We start from the raw sequence: 21,903 nt of genomic DNA, 5'->3' as shown, positions 1-21,903 counted from the left end.
TTCCAGGAACCTCCTGGATTGCCTATGCCCTGCTGTGTTGGCCCTCCAACAGATTGCAGGGTGGTTGAAATCCACCATGAGGACCAGGGCTTGTGAACACGAGGCTGCTTCTATCTGTCTACAGACCTCATCTGCTTGGTCTTCCTGATCAGGTGGCCTGTAGCAGGCCCCCACTATAATGTCATCTGTCCCTGCCCTACCTGTAATCCTGAATGTAGTTTTTATATAAGCTCCTGAGCTATAGTTTTTATCACCTTACTCTATTTGTATTTTGGAGGAACAGTTTAAAATCAGCTCTTGCTGCTTCAGTGAGTTGTTCAAACACACAGAGTATTTCTGTCTTTTTGTTCAACCATCAGATTCATGCGCAAAACATTCCCTCCAAACATGTCTCTCTTGGAGGCTAGATTCATGTGAGTCTTGTCTCACCCCCAAACAAATGCTTTTGCATGAGTCATAGACTGTGGAATTATTAACCCTAATTGAAATGCACATCAAAACTGACTTAACCCTGATTTTTTTTAAGCAGCACATGAGGCTGTGGGCGATACTGTCTTATTTGGATAGCACCTTACAGCCTGAAGGCTTCAAAAGTCTTTTATTTACATAATGTCTCCTTTATTTTGTAAGAATTACACTCTCCCCAACACTGCTATGATCTTCTTTGGCATAGAAAATATCCAACAGCTGTTTACCAGCCTACAGAAATGCTGTGTAATAAGAAATAAAAAGAGATTGTGCATCTCACTGAAACCATGGAGTAAATCAAGAAGCAACATTATCAAGCAGAATAAAATAAAATAAAATAAAATAAAATAAAATAAAATAAAATAAAATAAAATAAATAAAATAAATAAAATAAAAAAGTCATTAGGCTTCCACCCTTCATTTGTGCCATCCTGCTGGTTATCTGTAGACACAGAGTCAGACAGAAAGAAAGCAGTCACTAAGTTTCCACCCTTGATTTGTACAGTCTTAGTGCTCACCAGTGGGCACAGAGCACTAAGGCACAGGAATCACCCTGGAAAATCTCTTCAGGGAACATTATTGTGTAATATGGAAACAAACAAACAAACAAACAACAACAACAAAAAAAAAAAACAAGAGCATAAGCCAAGATTTTGAGAAATGATACATTATTTTGCTGTTGAATAAAAGGTATTTGTAAAGGGTGTAAGGCCTAAGGGTTTTTTGTTTGTTTGTTTTTTGTTGTTTTTTCAAAAGCAGATACCTAGGAGGGAACACTAATTTCACCAGACCAGGCAGCCAGTGACAAACACAGGAGAGTGCAGAGAATAAATTACAGGAGAGAAATTACACACCTGCTGAACTGGTTTACATTAAAAAAAAAAAAAAAAAAAACACTCTGATTAGTATTCTTGTTTGGGTTTGATTAGGATAACAGCACAGAAGAAACATCAAAACTATAGTAGCTGGAGCTGCTCGTTGGGCAAAGCTTACTGCAGCTTAAACGTGTCTGATTACCTCAGAGGTATAGTGGGAGAACTATTTATAGAGCAATAGGGAAAACACTGCTGGTATATTACAGCTGAGAGAATATTTAAGCATAGAGAAACTCAATACAATTTCAGTGGTTTAAATTATAGCTCTAGCAAATTGTAAGAGATTGAAGTTACAAAATATAAAATTAAAGCTGATGAAAATAACAGGAACATTACAAAAAAATAAATTTCTCAAAATATAGTGTAAGTAAACACCGTGAAAGCCAATTCATATGAACTTCTCTTGAAATACAGAAAAGAATGAACGTTCACTGAGCAGCAGTTGGGATGACAAGCTTTGTGAATTTATCTCTTCAGAAAGAATGGAGTATTTGGAAAGAAGTACATTGCCATTTATCATTATCAGCTGTAATTGAAATTGGGGCAGCTCAGTGCTTTACTCTGAAACTGTGAAAGCTGTGTCATCAGGTATTGGGCTAACACAACAGAGGACCTTAATGTTCACTGACAAGAAAGCTTTAGAGTATTTAATGCCCTCCCTCGTCAAAGTTTTAGGTTATTAAATATGACAGTAGAATATGTATATAGGGGGAGAAAGAACCTTGGTGATAGATTCTATGTCTTTTTAAATAGTGCATCCCTTGCAAAAGGTCTTTCAGGTGTTCTTGTTGTCACTGATACATGTCAGTGTTTTTATTTAGGGATTATGTATCACTCCAACATCAGTCAAACACATTCAACTGACTGCAAAAGGATGACAGAATATCTAAAATCTAGGCTGCCAAATAAATTTAACTTTTACACATAAAGACTAGTCATTAAGGAAACACAGAGCTAAAATCTGTAAATTATTTAGGTTCTCCAGGCTGGGGTTTTGTACAAAACCTCAGTATTGAAGGAGAAGAATGGCTGTTGTCATCTATATTTCTTGACTGGTGACAGGGACTTGCAGGAGGGCAGTATGGCTTGCTGTGTGAGTCCATAGCCTGCAAATTACAGGCTATTTAGCTGGCTTCCCTTTTCTATTTTATTATTTTTTATTTTATTTTATTTTATTTTATTTTATTTTATTTTATTTTATATTTTTTTTCATATTAAATACTTTTCTTCCTTCTTTGCTTGTCAGCCTCTTCTGTAAAGAATAGCATTCAGGAACAACTACAAGGACTGATATAGAAAAAGAGCTGCACATTAATTTCAGCATGTGGTCTTGAAGATTATTAAGGATGAGATGTCTGAAGAAAAGATGTTTGTCAGTCACCAAGATCTCCTCTACAGACAAGAGAAATGGTTCACACTTCTGGAGACTGATGCCTTCAATTTAAAGATGAGGGTTTAAAGTTGGTAGGTTGAATTGCCCTTTAACTTGCCTGACTCTCCTTCATCAGCTGTAGAGCAGGCCAGACTATTAGCTTCTATTTCATGCCTGAGCTTTTGATGGCTACAAATGAGATAATTCTGCAGCTGAAATGAGATAATTTCCTCATTTGGAGGCCCAAACCACTTTTTTTCAGGTTCTCTTCTGGAAAGAGGGAGAGAAGGGACTCTTCTCAACCAAGACTGAACAAAAAGTATGACCTCTGTAGTTTCTTCATATCTCAGATTACTCATTTTTTGAAATGAGGCACTGTAGTGGGTGCAAGTGTCCAGGCTTTGGCAGCTGGGTGCTGCAGGGTGGCAAGAAGAGCAGAAAATGCCACAGAGAGTGGAGGGGGAGGAACAAAAAGAGAGAAAAACAGCAGAGGGAACAACATGGTCAGAGAAGGAAGTTTAGAAGGTGCTACTCCTGGGCCTGGAGTGGATGTTCCCTGTAGAGTCATGGAGGACCTGTGCTGGAGCTGAGGAAAAGCATGAGGAAGAAAGAGTGGCAGAGAGAAACTGCAGTGTGCTGACCCAAACTGCCCCTGTCCTGCACCATGTGTGGTGGGGGAGAGGAGGCTGGAGAGAAGCATTGAAGCTGAGTCTGAAAAAGTGGGGAGGAAAGGTGCTGTTTTAATGTTTCTCATTTTGTTTCCCACCAACCAAATAGTAATTGCATTTTTATTTAATTGGAAATAAATTAATTTTCCCCAAGTTGAGTCTGTTCTACCAGTGACAGTAGCAATCAACCTGTGTTTATTTACCAACAAGCTTTCTTGCTCTCGTTCTTCCTATTTTCTCCCCCATATCATAGAAAGGGGGAGTGAGGGAGCAGCTGGGTAGGTGTTTGGTGGTTATCCACAGCTAGTGCACCGTAGGCACAATTTACACTTTGTTGTTGTACATCAACTGCATGTGCCTTTTCTAGGAACTGAAAAGAGACCCCAGGTGTACACAGTTGCTTTGGAAAGTGCAGCAAAATTCCAAATGTGGTATCTAATACACGGGACATACAGCTAACGAGAAGATTCAGATAATGACTCCAGATTTCCTTTCTTTTATTTTGAGAATATTCTTTTTTCTTTTGAGAATTTTCTTTCTTTCACAGATAATTCAGGAGGGAAGATCAAAATAGTCTATCAGAAGGTGAAATGGCATTAGCAATACCAAAATATTTCCAGATATACGTGCAGAATATGTGCAAACTTATGCTAATATATGCACAAAACCAAGTGTCTGTCAGATTTGCATAGAACTTGTAAGCTGAATAATTGAATCGGGAATGTATTTTCCCTTCAAAATTCTAATTTTTTTCAATGTTCCGCTTGTTCTGAATAACAACTGTGATTCTAAAAACTGTATTAAATTATCTGGATTGTTTGGTTTTGATTTGGAGAGACAAAATATTTCATTTCAAATTTCACCTTTTCATGAAAGTATAATGATATTAATTTTTCTTTCAAAGCAGCTTTTCAATATTGTTTTTCCAAAATGTTTAAAGTGGGCTTTTCTATATTGCAGCATTTTCATCCTAAATGAAAGGCTGTCAATACTGACACATACTAAAAACATTTCATTGTGGGTGTGAATGCTACTCACCCAGGAAAAAACTCTGACTAAAATATTCTGACTGGCAGACCTATTATCTCAGGCCAACCCGTTCTCTGACTCCTCCTTGCCTTTGGTGGTGGAACAGGTTTTCTGTTTGGAGACAGATGCAATAACCTTCTGTGCTGGTGTCACAGCTGTCACCTTCTCTGTAGTCACTATGGTTACATGGCAAAAACAGCATTTGTCCTTCGTGCTCTCTATTCAGCTGTCCCTATTCCACTTTCTACCAGGACAACATTCACCAAACTGACAGGGCTGTGTTGCTTGAAAGCTCCCTCATCCCTTTCTCACTGAAGATGAGCAAAAACCCTTGCTCTGCCTTTCTTTTATGTGGTTCTGAAAACTGCAACGTCTTGCAGAAGCTATGCACTGGTAGCTGATAGGTGCAAAGCGCGTATTTAATGTGTGGGATTGCATCTTAATAATGGGGTGTTGCAAATGGTCTCTGAGAAAATAGTTTTCAAAGCCTCATATTCATTAAGTCAGGTAAAGTTGTAACTGGGTACTCTAGGGAGAAGAAATCAGTTTTTCATGTATTAGGGTAGAGTAAAATGGACAAAGCTCTCTGAAGAGGATATGCAGGAATTGCATGAGATCCAGCTCAACAATTTGCTTCAGAAGTAAATCAAACTAAAGTCAACAAACTTTTAAACCAAATTTTTGGTGGCTCTTTAATGCTTCTGGCATGGCTTTTCCTTTCTTTTTTTGGGCCAGGACCAACAGAGTTATTGTGAAGTGCTGCAGCAAACATATAGTATGTGTGCTGTTTCCGTCATTAACCACACAGGAGACAGGGAATGGAGCATGCGCCTGAAAGTACTACGGGAATGGGATTTCTGCTGTTTTAAATGCAGGAGACTCAGACTGTGGATATGTCCCCTTGCCAATTAGTATCTGTACAGGGAAATTGAATATTATAAGGCTGAAGCATCACTCTGACACACATTACGCACTGATTCTCTTCACAACTGGTTATATTTTCCCTTGTCAGAGGTACCTATACACAAAACAAGCATTCATGTTAGGCACTTCCAACTGCTGTTTTAAGTGGTGCCTGTCATTCCAGAGCTGACACTTTGCATACACCCTGCCAACTTGTTGACAAAAAGTGGGAAACACATAATTTAATACAGCTGTTTTACTGCAAAAAGTATCAACAACACTTCAGCCTTTTTATTTCAGATCTGTCAATCAAAAATATCCATTCCACCAGACAAGTTAACGTGCCCTGGAAGAATGCCTGTTTTTGACAGGCATTCAGAACATGGTGTGACTTTTTTTTTTTTTTTTTTTTTTAATTCCCTGTTCCTTTAGCCTATTCACTTATCTATTTGTTCAGAAGACTATGGCTCTTCTCATTGACTCCAATGATAAATTCAGAAAAAGATGTCAGCATATCCTTAGAACTTTGCAATCTTTGGATGTTAATTAATGATTTCATTTGTAGAGAAGATCATTGTGCTCACATGGATTCAATTTTCTTTTGACTGTGAACAGATCAGGTAGGTACAGCGGTCATGCTGTCTTTCAGAAATCTGTCCCTTCTCCACAAGATCAGGCTTCTTTGAAGATGAGATACGTTTTTTTTCGTTGTTTGTTTTTGACTAATCTTGTGTTATTATTTGTACCCACTTCTCAGTTTTGTTTTCAGTTGCATATTGTATTGACTAACGTCTTGTTCTTGCTTAGCATTACTGAAAGTTTGTGTCAAAATCTTGTTTTATTTAACCACGCTTTTTTAGCAGAACTTCATAAGATGTAGTCTTCATAAAAAATTCTGACCCCCCTTTACCTTTTTTGCTACTTTACTTCTCCCACTTTCTTGCCTATTGACAAATCCTCATTTAATTGTCAGTATTTTACTTCCTAGATTGGGTAAAATTGTCCGTCTGAAGCTGTGAACAAATCTGTCTCTACACGGATCTTAGGTTTCTTTGCCCTGAAAAGGCAACTGATGTGAAAATATACATTATCAGGATTAACAGCAATTTATCTTTCATCTTTTTTTTTTTCCCCAATACTTTTATGTCTACTTTATAGTTAATTTTTAATCTTTCCCTTATATATATTTTAAAATAGGAGATTTTTTTTTTCTGGAAACTACTTGAAAATATTGTGAGTTTCCAGCCTGTGAGATCTCTGTAGCACTAATTCCTGAATTAATAATATCCTAATGCAATATAGCAAATCCTGACCAGGCTACCTGTCAGCAGGTGAATAACACTTTTATGAGATTTATAATCCAATTTCTAATTTATGATGGTTCTAAAAAAAAAAATAAGAAAAAAAAGTCAGATGGATTTTGACCTTGCTTACACTGAAAGCCGGTAACCATAGGGAATCTGAGATCTTTCTGGTGAGCAGGAAGATTTATTATCTGTTCAGTGAGAATTCATAGGCTGAGATCCCTCTGCCAATAAATCTTGATATTCATCTGGCCTAATGCTGTGTGAAGTTAAAGCAAAAAATTCTTAAGGCAAAAAAAAAGATGGTTTGACTCACTGTAAGTTTTTGGTAAGTGATGTAGGATGAAGTAATTCAGAAGGAGAAAGAAGCCATTCTACTTTAAGCTTTTTTCAAGGATTCTGAGATAAAGGAATGAAGTAGCATTTTGTGTCCAAGCAAGATGTGTATTTTTGGCAACGGCCAATGCATTTTATGGAGCTGTATTGATGTGAAATTTACCATTTCAGAAATGCATTTCACCATTGAAAACAGTGCAAAAAAAAATACAGCCTCATTATGCACAGAAAGCTCATTAAGGCCAAATTCAGTTGGCTGAGCATGGCCGGGGAGGAGTCAAAGAGAGTGTCTGGACCAGACAGCTCTACCCAGAATAAGGAACCAGATGTCTGTTATAGAAAGTATATATCTGAAAAAGACAAATATGAGACAAAGATGCAACTGGCACTGGAAACCATGGCAACAGGTGGGTGCATATCGAAAGAGCAGAAAATCCAGGAGCAGGGGTTAAGTCTGAAATATACTAATCTTTTCGCTACGAACTCCCTGTGGTCTGGGGAAGTGTCTTTTTGCAAGCTGCAAGATTTCACACCGCATAATATTTTAGGAATGTGTTTGTTTCTCTGAAATATTTTAGGTGTGTACTCATGAGCCAAGTATCTACATGAAATAACTGCATGGAGGTGAAGATGTACAGACAGGACTACTGTGCCCCAAATGTGCTGTACAAAATTCCTGCATAGTAAATCACAATAATGCCAGGTCTGTCCCTGAAGTCAGAATTTAAGGAAGATATGGGCAAATGCCAGCATTGCAGCAACATGCTGAACAAGATGGACCTGCTGAGTGAGAGCAGTGAATAGGGAAACAGCTGGGGGGGTGGTGGTGATGTGACGACATGAGTGGAGGGCATCCTTGTTTGCTACACTGCACAAAAATCTCCATAGTTTAGAGAATCATGATTTCCCTCCAGCTGCATTTGCCAAACTTGTCTATTGCTTTTAAAAGGACAGGTCCTTTTTATTAAAGACCTTTCATTCACCATTATGTCTTTTGTGTCTTTCTTTCAAAATTCTGCCTTTCCCTTGGCAGAATTTTCAATTTCATACTAGACTGGTGGCAGTGGCTGGCTTCTCAGTGACTAACAAGGATCTCCTCTAGGATTTGGCAACAATCTCCAACAGCAGAGGGGGATTTGTCCAGGCTGAGATGTGACAGGGCACATGGTGGCCTGAGTTCTGCACAGGCTGGTTTCTCTGTGCCAAAAAGAGACGAGCAGTTGCCACTGGGTGGAAGCTAAAGTGCCTGCCTGAGACTTCTCAAGTGTAAGGAAATTGATTCTTAATCATACACTTAATTCCTCTCATCATCATCATTATTCTAGCAAGGCAAAATTATCATGTTTTAATTTATGGAGCTGTGCATAACATTTGTCAGCGTCTTGTTACCTTTTACTCTCAGAAATACCACACAACAGTCTTGTCTGCTGGCAATATTTCAATGTCATATTGCAAACCAGAATTAGTCACAGGGTCCCTAAGCTTTTTATTAACATCAGTGGTCTATCTTGGATTTTTTTTTGGATAAACTGTTTCTCAAAGTATCTAAACACTGAAGTGTTTGATCTCTGGTTATCTGCTTCTGAAACATTTAACATGACACTGCAAATACAGTAGTTCAAGGAGAGAGAAACAAAAGCAATTATGAAATTGCCCATTTAAAAAAAGATATCCCACTAATTAGACCCAAGAGCTAGATTTTTTAGGAAAATGTTTGCTTATAATATTTTAAAATTACAGACTTCCAACTGAAAAATCAAGAGAATGTTGGTTAATTTATTTTGTTTTTAACACAAGCATTTTGGATAATCATACACCTGAAATACAAAACAAAGAACATTTTACTGTGTGTGTGTGGTTTTTTTTTTTTTTCTAGTAATATTTGAGCTAGTAAATCACCTAATGTTTTCACTCAGGTTAAGAGAATCAGAAAATCATCCATTTTAATTAAAAATGCATTTTGAAATTTAAACTTTCCTATTAATATTTTGTTTCCATTCCATGAAGATTCCTAAAGATCCCAGTTACTCCATCAAAACTATGTTCACCCTAAAACAGGAACTGATATCCTGTTACTTACTATTAGTCTAGCAGCATTGTTGTCATTCAGAGTATCCAAGTATATTCAGTGCTAAGTGACTTGAAATTCAGTGCAGTGTGGATGATTTGAGATATTTATTTTTTTTAGGTTTGTCTGTGCAGCTATTGAGAGACAATTATGCATGCAGTTATATATATATATATATTTTCTTGTGGGGGAAATCTGTTCAGAATTTTTCAAGTGAGTTGCTTGTTTATGTTTGTGATCAGTATATATGAGTGATCAGTATATAAGTTTGTTACTGGAGATCTTTGTAGTGCAGCTATCTGTGTCTCTGTGACCTAGCTTTTGATATTTACAATAGATATCCTTTATTTCATCTTCCTGCTGGTGGCAGAGGAATGGGTCTATCAAACAAAATGCTTTTCTTTATCATTTAATTACCTTTGAATTTCTTCCATGGTCATCAATTCTTCCATTGACAGCCTCCTCCAAGAATCACGGAGAGAATGCAATGTTCTAATTCAGAGTCTATTCACTAAAAATAGCAACATGAAAAAGCATGAAAAGCTTGTCCTAAAACCTGTCCTGCTCTGCCTGTGGTGTAATAGAAATTCTGTCATGGGACATTTGGAAACTGAGTTAAATAATACTTTCATAACAGTAGAAGGCCACTATTTTTTCTGATAATTTTGATAAAATACCAGGTAGAATGCTGATTCCTTTTTAAATCACTGGAAGTTTCTCAATAGTGATTACTAAGCCCAGGAGTTAATTCAATGGAAAAACCAATACTGAAGGTTTGGCTTGTGTCGTCAGCTTTCTGAACTTATCCATGCTGGGAATCACTTATGGCCGCTTTATTAATTTCAGTGATTTGATAGTATTTTATTAGCTAACAACAACAAAAAAGACACTCTCATAAATTTTAGAATAAGTAAATGTTTTTCTTAAAATAAATAAATTCTCGCAACTATAGGAAAAAGAGGCTGCTTCCCATTCATCTACAAAATATTTACTTTGGTTGATGCAACATATGTTCTCAACCTAAACCACTAATCTGGCCATTTTCTCGGTCTCATGGAATCCTGGTATCCAAGATGTGTGGGTGCCAGCAGGCAGCGCATGACCGTGGTGTTGTACCTCCTTAGGGATACCCCAGGAACACAGCACAGTGCACCCTGTGGCCACCTGAGGGTTGCTATGAGATGGAGAGTTGATAGCTGGCAGTGCCTTCTGAGAAAGCTTTCTGTCATCAGCATGCAACAGGGTTTCTGGCAAAACACATGCACAGTATCTGACTAATTCATAAAACCTACTATAACCGATCAGGTGACCAATCAACTGCTGAAACAGAAACAACTTTAAGAACTGGGAGAAAAAGCTTAAAATAGAAAGTATGAACACGTCTGCATATAGCTAGACAGATGGCATCTCTTTAAGCAGGGCTTATCCATATGGCAAGCTAGTAGATTGAATTTGAACACTGTATTGGATCCCAGTGGAACAAAACCCGGATTTTTTGACTCAGAGAGCATACGCTATATATCTTACTTATGCTTCAGATGACAATATAAGCAGTTTTGTGCTATCAGTTTCTGGTAGCAGGTACAAGTAATGAGAGAGAGGGGGAGAGAGATGAAGAAACATGAACTTACCAGGGAGTTTCAAAACTCTCTGGGGGAAGGTTTGAATAAATAGACAAGAACAATAAAAAAAAATGGCATTCAAAAACTAGATAAGCAGCTTTCATAAACAGCAGAATTGAATTGTTGACTAAGACAAAATTGCCATTACTGCATCTGCCGGCTACCCAGCAATAGCTCATTAACTGAAGAGGTCTGCTCCTTTTCCTTCACATTCGGTGTTGTCTTGACAAATGCAGTACCAAAAATTCTGACTTGGTCAAGGTGAAAGCAGCTGGGGACACAGAATTTCTGTAACAAGGTACATAGACTATCCAGATACAGAAGATTTCTAAATCAGAATAACCACATCCTTTGCCTTTTCATCCCTGATAGGCACTTAAGCATTCAGCTTATGTGCTGGTTGTTGCTCCTCAGCTGCAAATTCTCAGCTGAGATATTCCAGGCATAAAGGAAAGGTTGTAGTTGAGAACGTATTACCTGACGTGGCACAGGGATTACACTCCTTGAGCAGAAGCAAACCTGCTTGGCTGTATGATGGTACTGGAGAACTGGGAAGAAGCCAATTTTACATATGAAGAAAATTCAGAAGATATTTGCACCATTGATTTCAAACCAGAAAATATCCAAACCCTTTGAAACGACATGTAGTGAGGCTATGATGCTTGAAAGAAAAGAAAGTAAATATATCAATGTAAAATATCTTCGTTTTAATGAAAATTTTATTGCAAGATGTTGCTGACAGGTTCAATGAATCTCATTTGCTTATTGACATGTGAAATGTTGAAAAATACTTCACTTTTTAAAATACATATATAAAAAAAACCAAACAAACCAGAAATATCTTGTAATAGAAAGAGCCCAATTTAACTATCTCTAACCTAAATAAATGTGTTTATCTATACTTTTGGTGGAATGGCTGGCTAAACATGGTTTACATATTAACACTTTCGTGGATATCCATATTTTCAATTCAGCCTGACAATCTCTTAATGATCTTTTATACAGACAACATCATCTTTGGAACCAGGGCAAGAGAGAAGTTTGAAGATAACATTAAAGAACTTCTCAGGATAAAAAGCTTATCAATGCTCACCTGCAGAAACATCAGGAAGGCTGACGATCCAATAATCTGGTATGCTTTTATTGCTACATGCCATAACTGGTTGAACCAGTTAAAATAAGACTGGTATAAAAAACAAATTGAGAACCAACTGAAATTTCTTGCCAGGCTTAAATTCACACTTTCAAATGAAAGTGATGTCTGAACATATTTCTCATTACTTCAAACCATGAGACCTGAATGAGACGTGAATATGCAGTTAGCCATACCTGTATGCTGTCTTGCAGAATTCAGTGGGACTTTGAGGACAATAAAGTCTGTCTATGCTGATTATGGTACAAGACAATAATGAAGATCTGCCTTCAAAACATTATTAAACTCTTTCTGAGTCCTGGTTTCTGAGTCCCATACCAGACACAGTATATGTGCAGAAGATGAGATTTCAGAAGTTTGCCATCTAGGTACCAAATTGTACAAAGTCTGATGAATGGCAGGTTCCTTCTATCCTAACTTTTATAATCCTTCACAGATTTTTCAGTTTTCTTCTGGGATAATTTTGTGTTCTTTAGCAAGAATGGGTACTACTGGTAACTATAACTACCTATAATTATTACCAGTACTTGTCGCTACACTATTGATCTTGACCCTGATCCTTCTTTTTCACTAGACAAAGAAAACCTTTTTGTCTGAAAGATAAGGAAAAACATTCAGGAAAGCATTCAGCTCTTCAGCACAAGGAAGTCTGAGGAGGGGCAGCTCTTCCCTACCCTCATTTAGTATCTATAGAAAAAGGATGTAAACTTATGAATGTATTATGCTGGTGAGTCATGCTGATTAGCAGATAATTAGCCAGGCTCATTTGCTTAACCTTAATGCTCATCACATGTCATGCAACAAACTCCACTGTGCATTACAAGGGATTTGACATCATGGAAGTAATTATTCCAAAACGATTCTGATAGATTAAAAAAAAAAAAAAATGAGGCAATTTGGCCCTAAAAAAACATTCTCTAATGAGAATGTTTCTGGGTCTGCAAATCCATAGTCATGTTTTATTTATAGCCTGGCCTATGATTCATCATTAGAGTTTCTTTCAGATTTTTGAAGAAAAATTGTTCTTCCATGCACGAGTGTTTTTAGATAACCACAGCTGCTCCTCACTAGCTGCCGTTTCAATAGCAGAAAGCCTAACACTAGCATTCTTACGCATCTTGGTTCCTATCTGCTCACATTCAAACCCTTTTCACCGCACACAATCAATTCCATTGTAAAAGCTCCCGGCAGCAGCCACTACAGCCATAATTTGGCTTGTCAGCAAACCATCCCCTTTTTGTTCCAAGGAGGAACAGCTGATAGGATGAAACTTTGCTGCTGGCTGGAAATCTTTGAAAGGATGGTGCTGGTGGTGCCCCACCCCTGCTGTCATCTTCTGCAAAACCACCGCCTGTGCCAAAGCGACTCTTAAAACATTGTGAGGCAGCTTGGGAAGCTCTGTTGGGTGGACAGCACAGGAAGGTAGGGTGCTGCCTGGTCCTCTGCTGCTCTGGCATTAAGGGGTAAAATTGGAGTTACTTTGTGTTATAACTTGTTGAGTTATAGAAGAAGGAATGGTCTGAAGTGGTTTGTTGTCGAGAAAATTATTTCTGGAGGCTTGGTAGTTTGTGTTTCTGCACCCTCATCTTTTGTTTTAAGAGTTTTCAGGGTAAACAGGCAGATTTATAGGTTGTTTAAGAAGTAAAGCTAAAGTTCTCCGGTAGTCTTATCCTCAGCTAAATATTGGTCCTGTCTGCGTGCACAAAAGACAAAACCCTGTTAAATGCTCCAGGCTGCAGGGTTCCTCTTTAGAAACAGATTACTTCTACACTTTCAGAAACTGTGCCAGATCATTATTTTCCTCATGTTTGCTCTTTCAGCACCTGGTCACACTTGAACTGACAGAGACTAGAGGCTGTGCCTGGGTTAAAAATCAGGTCACTGAGTCTGGCATTGCTTGATGGGTGCCTCTGTAGACAACACCAGAGAAACGAAACTAGAGCTTCACACACATACCTGACATAGCGATAAAAATGGAGTTGTTTTGCTGCCTCACCTTTGTTCAGCTGCATCCTGAAGATGGGTATAAGTAAAACTTTGATTGCCCCCATGGCTGGTTCTGCCCTTAGTTACACCTGCCTGCGGAGATGCAGGGGTGGAGGAGCAGCAGAGCAGCCCTTGCTGCTCTTGCAGTGCTTTGTTAGCTGAAAACCACTCAGGCTTTGTGGCTGTAATCAATGTGTCTGGGGAACTCGTAGTCCGAGTGTGCAATCTCAGCCTGAGGTTGAGGAAATAAATGCTTTTGTCAGTTATCCTGCTGGCAGTTTGCTGCTGTCTGGCAGCTTAGAGAAGGCAGAAAATGCTGTAGGGAGTAGCTGAGTGGGTGACTTTTGACTTTCTGTAAATAGAAAAGGAAAAATTAAGGTCTTTGAGTAGTCCTAGAGCTCCAGTGTAAGGCTTCTGCAGGTCTGCTATCAATTTCTTTCCTGTAGGCAGCCAGAAGTTTTGTCCTGTTATATTCCCTCTTCAGCAGTATTGTGATCACATGGATCTGCAGTGCAAACTGCCTCATACTGCATGAATACTTTGTCTGGTTCCCATAAATAATAACATATATACCTATCAAAGTAGAGCAACTTTATGTGAATTCTGGTTTTTGCTTCCTTTTCCTTTTTCTTTTTTCTTTTTTTTTTTTTTAAATTACAAGCTATGTGATCATACGTACCTATTAAACAACAACACTGTTGTCCAAAATAATAAATGAGATTAAATATGTTCCTTTCCATGAGAAAAGGAATCATAGAAGAACCACTTGTACTGGGAAATGTTTTCTACTTTTGATAAACCTATATTCAATGTGTTTGGGAAACAGTTGTGTGCCCCTTCCTAATCGTTTGAGTGGTCCCATTGCCAAACATCAGCATGATGTCTATGCTTCTCCCAGTTTGGTTTCAGTATAAACAGCTTTTGTGTAACTTCAGTTCCTGTGCCAATCTTTTATCAAGATTGCCTCTTAAATATGCTAAGCAGAGAGGTCAGAGCTCTCTATATTTGTTAAACAAATTAATGTCAAAGATCCCAAACAATTCTAACTCAGAAAACATGCAAAAGGCAGTGAAGGAGAGAGCCAATTTGAAAAATGAAAAGCATTTTGTATATGAAACACCTGAGTAGCTCATAAAAAACTCAGTTTCTCCCAGAAGACTCCATATAGAGGAATTACCTTTGCTGTAAGTTAAAAGGTGAACTTCTCCCTGACTGTACCCCTACAGAAAATATGTTAACTATTCCTTTAAAATGTGACCTTGGAAGTGTGAACCTGGTGATTAGAGTGACTGCAGAACTACCAAGGATCCTGGACCTCTGCTTAGTTTAGGTGAGCATCCATGTGTATTTGGATATATAACTGCAACGTATCTTTGCTTAATTCATCCTGTCTCTGCTTTTATTTCTTTCCATCCTGCAAGAAATCCTTTAGACTCTCTCACTTCTTCCAACAGGCAGCCAAGGCTCTTATCGTAGAGCCCACATCCCTCCCACAATTCCCATCTCTCCTCCAGCCATGGCCACCTCTCACCTTCTCAATTCGTTCATGCACCACTTGTACCCCTGCTACTGCGTGACTGAGCATATTTTCAGGGCTCCGTGGACGGCTCTGATCAGCATTCAGTTTACAAAGATACCCAGGGGTTTACAGCCAGGGTAGGTTGTGCTTGCAAATTTATAACTTCTAAAGAAAGTCAGGCAGGGAGGGTGGCTTTCATGCTCGTCACGTAAGGAAGCCCTACAGAAATCTTAGACTTAGATGAATAAGAGGGATGATGAGATGGGGATCAGTTTTTTATGAAGAAATGGAAATCTGTTTGAGAGAGAGGAAGAAGGTGAAGGAACTAGAAGAATTGCTCATGGATCAGACATAAGCAATAAATAAATAAATAAAGGAAAAAGAGAAGGGAGAAAAAAAAAATCAACAGTCCCTGTAAGCAGAACAGAAAATTTAAAAGAGGAACAAAGAGCAAAGGAATAATTACTGCCTTGGGTAGCCATCTTCTGTTGGAGGTCACCCAGCCCAGCCTCCCCCAGCAGAGCAGAAAGGATGGCAGGTGTGGGCACCCCTCTCCCCTTTAGCTGATGGGTGGATTGAACTGTCTGACTTGTCACTAAAGCAGATATGGTCCATGCACACAGTAACTAAAGCAAAAGTTGTCTGTGCATGTAATCAGTGGAGCAGAATGGGTCCATGCAGACTCAGTAAGGTAGATAGGTCCATGCGCACAGTCCCATCAGCAGGCCCTGTGGGGACCTGCAGCAGAGCAGAGAGAGCTGGTAAAGTGTTTTTGCAATGTCACAGCTCTCTTCCAACAGCAGTAACAGCTCAACATGTGTCTGTTTGGTCAGATCAGGTGTTCCAGCCAAATAAATAAGGTATTTCTTCACTGAGACAACTTTTCAGGAAGTTATCAATTTTTGTATTTATGTATTAAGAAAAAAAATCAAGAAAAAACATGGGTTTTTATCCTCTGTTTGCAAAGCACAGGAGAATTAAATGAAAATTGTACTGCTGCACAGCTGATGTATATAATGAAGGATGTCTATGTCTCAGGGTCTTTATAAGAAATCCATGTGAAGTTACAGGTATGAAGAAGTAGGCCTCAATAATTCAGTTGGATTGTTATATTAAAAATATTATTTAAAATATAATACAGAGAATTTACCAGAAGAAAAAAAAGTAAAAAAATAAAAGGAGAATTAGGCAAAGGACATGCATCACAGTATGACTGGTGTTGTACCTTCTAGGAAAAAAAAATCACAGTGATATATTTCCTCTTTGAAAGTTAGTAGATATGCATCCATTGCCTCAAGGCCCAGAGAAATTTTGCTACTCCAGAAAATAAAATATTCTGAAATTAAACCTTATGAAATAAAGCCGTAGTGATGTGGATTTTTGTTTTCTTCTTTTCTTAATATAGCCACATTTATATGGTTGAAGTTAATTCTAAAGCACTGGTTTGGAAGTTACAGCTATTTGTAAAGACAGCAAAGGTATATATAAACAAAATATTTTGAGAAAAAAAAATATGATATCACCATTTATCCATAATGCTCTTAGATGGTATGAAGATTTATAATGATTTTCCTCAAATTTTTTTTTGAATGTGGTGGAAAAGGAGCCAATATAGAATATTAGGGCCAAAATTTTCCAGTCTGAGTATCTAAAATTAGGTTCCTAACTCCATATTTATATATCTAAATATAAGAAGCCAAATTTTCAGAGCTGCTGAGCAATCCCAGCTGCCACTGAAATCAGTGGGAGCTTTGGGTAAATACCAGATTGTCTATCTAGGCTCATTGTCATGTAAAGACTAAATAGGGATTGGAATATTTTAGCCAGTGCTATTGTGTTAGGACAGAGGTGTGTAGAAATGCATAACAAACTCCTGCTGATTTTCACTGAGGCCAGAGTTCACCCAGGTGAACTCTGTTTTCAAAGGCAAGGTGCATGTTTCGTCCCTTGTTACCCCATTCCTGATGCCTATCCTCAGACGGCACAGCACCTCACCCCACCTCCTCCTGGGGACCTCGGAGGTGCAGCCCTGCATCACTCCCTGGCTGTGGCCATTTTCCATGCACTTCCACATTTTCAGGACTTGGAAGAGCTGGCATAGATCCCTCCACATCTCCGGGTGCAGCATCCTCTTTCCAGGGGAGCTGCCAGGTGCCATGTGGCTCTGTTTGAGCATAGCTGGGACTCTCAGACCTGGATTTCTTCCATGCAAGGTGGTACAAGATGATAATACAGCTGCTGCGCTTCCTGCACACCCCAGAACAAAAGAGGCTTTCTTGTACGGGTGTTTCACGGGAAAATGCACTTTTGGTTAGTGTTTTTTTGAAGTAGTGCTGTGTTATTCTGTTTGTTCTCTGTAATCTCCTCGAGCCTCTTTTTCTATGATAAGAGTTACCTAATGTTTATCTTTCCTCCACATGGCTACGGAAGCCTCAAAAGCTTTTCTGAGCTCTCCACGGAGCCCAGAAGGAGCAGGCACCGAGCTGCCATCACTGCTCTCCCCCTCTCCGCCAAGCCCCGCAGCAACAGGGCACCACTGATGATGAAGCAAAACAACAGAGAAGCAGCTTCCGTTGAACACAAAGCCGATGCAAAGATCAAAACAGAACTGAGCAAAACACAACTTGAAAGAGTACAATTCAAGGAATCAAGCAGATGCTTTTTTTTTTTTCCTACCTTGTGGTATACAGATGCACAACATAGCCTCAAGTCACTGAAGTCAGTATCCAACCTGACAGGAGCCAGGATTTCACCTCTAGTGTTTTAATTTCTGGCTTCTGTCAGAGCTGCTACATTTCCCACACATTTTTTTTCTCTCATTCCACATTACTTTCACAGCCAAGGGAACTCACTTTGCTCTTTACCACAGTTCCTGATCTTTCCTGGGAGTAAGATGGATCTTCTGCACATAAGCCCTGTTTTCATCAGGCTTGCGACCTCCAAGAGTTATTTTTCTGTTTAGCTTCCGAAAGCTCATTTAGCTGTCATGGTCTCATCTGGGGCCGTGACTCTTGGTCTGGCAAAATCTAATTTATGCTTTAACTTGTTAATATTTTTTTTCAAGGCTTATAATTTCACCAGACTTTAGCCTTTTATGTTCAACTCTTCCATGTAATGTTTGCTATTTTATTATTATTATTTACCTTATTTGGAAAAAGGATCAGAGAAGCACTGTTAATATTTCATAAATGAAGAAATAGTGAAAAATGTTTGTTTTGCTAATGTTAAGGGAAAAAATGGCATCTATTTAACTGAGAAGTTTAAACATCTCTATGCCTGGGAACAGGGAATTCTTGAAGGGGAAAAATGACACAACCCAAATGTGCTTATCCTATTCATATGATTTTCTGTGTTTAAAGGAAGTGAAGTTTGTACATAAAGTCAATGGAAGAATCATTGTCCTTAAAGATATCAAATACAAAGAAAAGAACTGAATGTTTTCAGAAGCATTTGGAAGCACCACAACATGAATACTGATGGGCAAAGAAGGGGACATTTGGTTTTTTGAAGTGCCTGAGTGAATGATGATCCTGAGCACCACTGCACCTGAATGATGATTTGGGAAGTCTGCCGTATGTCAGGCAGCACTGGGCTGTCATCCCTGGGTGGGTATCTGGTGCAGTCTCTCAGGCTGGAGGCTCTATAGCTGCACCAAGAGCCTGGTTCAGTGCCATGCTCAAGGGGTTATCATCTCCAGGGCCTGAGGTAGTTCACCTGAGTGGAGCTGCTCTGCTATGAAAGTGTTTATCAAAACAACTTCATCTTGGCAAGGATCCTCCATGCCGCATCAAGCTGCTCAGTACAGATATGCCCATATGATCCCAAGACAAGTTTGTAATGAGATGCTTAGCCACTAAATGCAGACAAGTAGGTTATGGGGTTATCAAAATCACCTAGTCATCTGCTACCATCTCAGTGTGAACAACAGTCCTGTATAGTTGGTCCTAAGGTACTTTTGAGGGATTTTTACTATGGAAAAACAACACTGGATGGAACAACATGAGTTGGTGATGGTAAGGGAGGGATAACCTCTGAAAGTGTTTCATGAGACGCTTAGAGAGAAGGAAGAGGGTAGAGTGTAGATAGAAGAACAGCTACAAAGACTATAGCAACAGTAAAAAAGTAAAGTCTTAAATTTTGGTAAGAAAAAACTGAGTCTGAGAAAACCTACTGGAATGGTGATGGCAAGTGATGTCTCCCTCTCACAGAGACTGCTTTTGTGTCTCATGTAATGCTAAATACATAAAGAAGCCCTTGTGCTTCCTGCTTTTAGTGGGTGGGAACACACGTCCTCAGCTCATTTCTGATCACAGAATATAATTGAAAAGGAATTCCTGCTCTAATCATACCCAAGCATAATCATTTTGTCATGGTGTCCTATAACTGCAGAGAGCAATCTGTATCAATTTCTGAAAGGTAAAAAAAATTTTCACATGGGATTAAAGAATCTGTCTTCTGAAACTTGCTTATAGATATTAGGTAGATCTTACAGGCCTTTGTGGATCTTCTTTCATTCATGGAAATGAACAGCAATTGCTTCACTATTGTCCCAAAATCTGAGGCCTCTCTCTTAATATGTAGAAAATGTGTGTATATAGCAAGTTACCTGTACAGCAGGGAGAATGAATGGGATTGTATTGCTTGTTATTCTCACTATTAAAAGGCCTGCAGCAAAGTTACTCAAGCTTGATGTTTTTTCACCATATTCAGAGAAGTTTCTCCAGCTGAGAGGTGCTTCAGAGCAGAGGAGGATTACTCAGAAAATAATGCAGGTTTGCATTCGATAATTTAGCCTGGAAGACAGTAGGTCTTTGTTCAGGAATCCTTGTGGAATGCTGGAAAGATGGCTGTAACTTTAAGGAGCTTTCTGTGTTTCCTTTATTTGTTTTGCTGGGGAAGAAGTCCCAGGAGCAGGGAGCAATGGGAACCAGGCTACATCCACAGTGGAAAAGCTGTTGCTTTGGCAGTGTTTTCACCCTGGTGGTGACAGGCTTTCCCAGACTGCTTCTCAATAGCATAGTGTGTGGGTGACCCATAACAATCTTTGCAGCACATCCTCCCTCGAGGCCATAGCCTTGACCCTGGGACACTGGGAAGAAATCAATGATTTTGAATGTGATAATTGCAGAAAAGTCTGTCTTTTTTTTTTTTTTCTTCTTCCCTCTATCTCTCCAGAAGCAAATGCATTATGTTCCCTAAAAATTTGCCTCCTTCTTCAAGAGAAAATTGATTTTTTTTTTCCCAAATAAATAGTAGTTATTTGGATTTTTTTTTTTAATTTGTCTATGACTACCTTCAACCTATTTTTCTGTAAGATGTTTCAAAATAGTTTCATTTAATGGATTTTCAGGCATAGTTTTACTTGCATAAGGAACAAACAAACAAACAAAACAAATAAACAAACAAAAATACCTTAACCTTTCTTCTACTCCACCTTTTACAACAATCCAGTCTGATGTGCAGGCCATAATGACCAATACTGATTGTATGATTCCTTCCCCTTTTCTGATTGCACGTGTCCTTTTTCCTTTATGAAACTAAAATTTAATGATGAAATGACATTAAAATGTTGAAACATTAGAAATATAAAATCAGTGTAAAAAAGGCTGCAAATGTTGACAGTAAAGCAGCAATTTTCATATTTCAAGTAATTTCATTCTTTTCAAATGACAAGAAAACTTTGCAATTTGTTGTGTGGATGAACACCTTTGGGAATGCATTCTTGAAGTACAGATTTGATTGTCATGTAGTCAGAGGTGAATTGTTTTCCACTGTTGATTCTAATGATGATAGAGATTTTATTTTGGTAATGTAACTTATGAGAAAATTTATCTGACAAGAGTCACTCCATATTATTTTCCTTGACAATATTCCTAGCGTTGCTGCTAGACTGTATTGCCACGTCTTCACACTACTTCGTCATCTCTTACAAAAAAAGAGTCTAACTAAAGTTTCTCTCTCTCCCCATTCTTCTTCTGCCTCACTATTGATTTCCCCTTCTGTGTCACAGCCTGTCTCTAGTTCTGAGGTCTAAGGACTATCATCTGCCTCTCACTCCTTCAGATCCTGCTGTCTCAAGCTTCTTTTCCTCATTTATTTCTGTTCTTATTATCTCAGCCTCACCTTCATCTGTGCTGGCTCCTGTCCCAATGCTTGCAAGCATGCTCCTGCATACTCTACATCAGAATAAGCCTCCTTTATTCAGCCTGCCCACTTACAATCCGATGTCCTTCATCACCTTTGTTTTCAATACTCTGTGGCCCAGATCCAAAGACCTGTTTAGGCTCTTCACTTGTCCTTGAATGCCTAAAAGTATTCTGAATGCAGTCCTGCCTCAGTTTTATTTCCTTAGCTCTCACAAGGCCCTATCAAATTTCTCCTGTACCTTCACTGCTCTTCCATGACAGCTGAATTCCTTTTTGGGAAACCACCTTTGTATGGTGAGGTTACTTATGGAAGGGACTTCATAGCATCTGTGTGGGTTGTACTTTTGTTCCTACAGCCTCAGCATCACGTCTCTAATGGTGGCTACTTCGAAGAAGGAGCTGAGACAGAACTGCTTACTGGGTCCATTTTGGACCAGTCAGCACACGTTGATTC

At 38.7% G+C, this 21,903-nt stretch overlaps 1 long non-coding RNA gene across 3 annotated transcripts; it reads left to right on the top strand.

Annotated features, from left to right (window-relative positions):
* Positions 1 to 12,694: 12,694 nt before the first annotated feature.
* On the top strand, positions 12,695 to 21,682 carry LOC310892487. Of its 3 annotated transcripts, none has more exons than XR_014578175.1 (3): positions 12,695 to 13,220; positions 15,011 to 15,114; positions 17,734 to 21,682. It is a non-coding gene; the product is annotated as an uncharacterized lncRNA (long non-coding RNA). The 3 variants fall into 3 exon arrangements; XR_014578176.1 differs by having other exon boundaries at positions 12,695 to 13,261; XR_014578177.1 differs by lacking the exon at positions 12,695 to 13,220 and adding an exon at positions 13,617 to 13,675.
* The last annotated feature ends 221 nt before the right edge of the window (positions 21,683 to 21,903 follow it).

The sequence above is a fragment of the Anser anser genome (genome assembly GCF_964211835.1).
Source record: "Anser anser genome assembly, chromosome: 1".
In the NCBI taxonomy this organism is placed as follows: Eukaryota; Metazoa; Chordata; class Aves; order Anseriformes; family Anatidae; genus Anser; species Anser anser.
The sequence above is the reverse complement of the archived record's forward strand: the minus strand, read 5'-3'. Positions and strand labels throughout refer to the sequence as shown.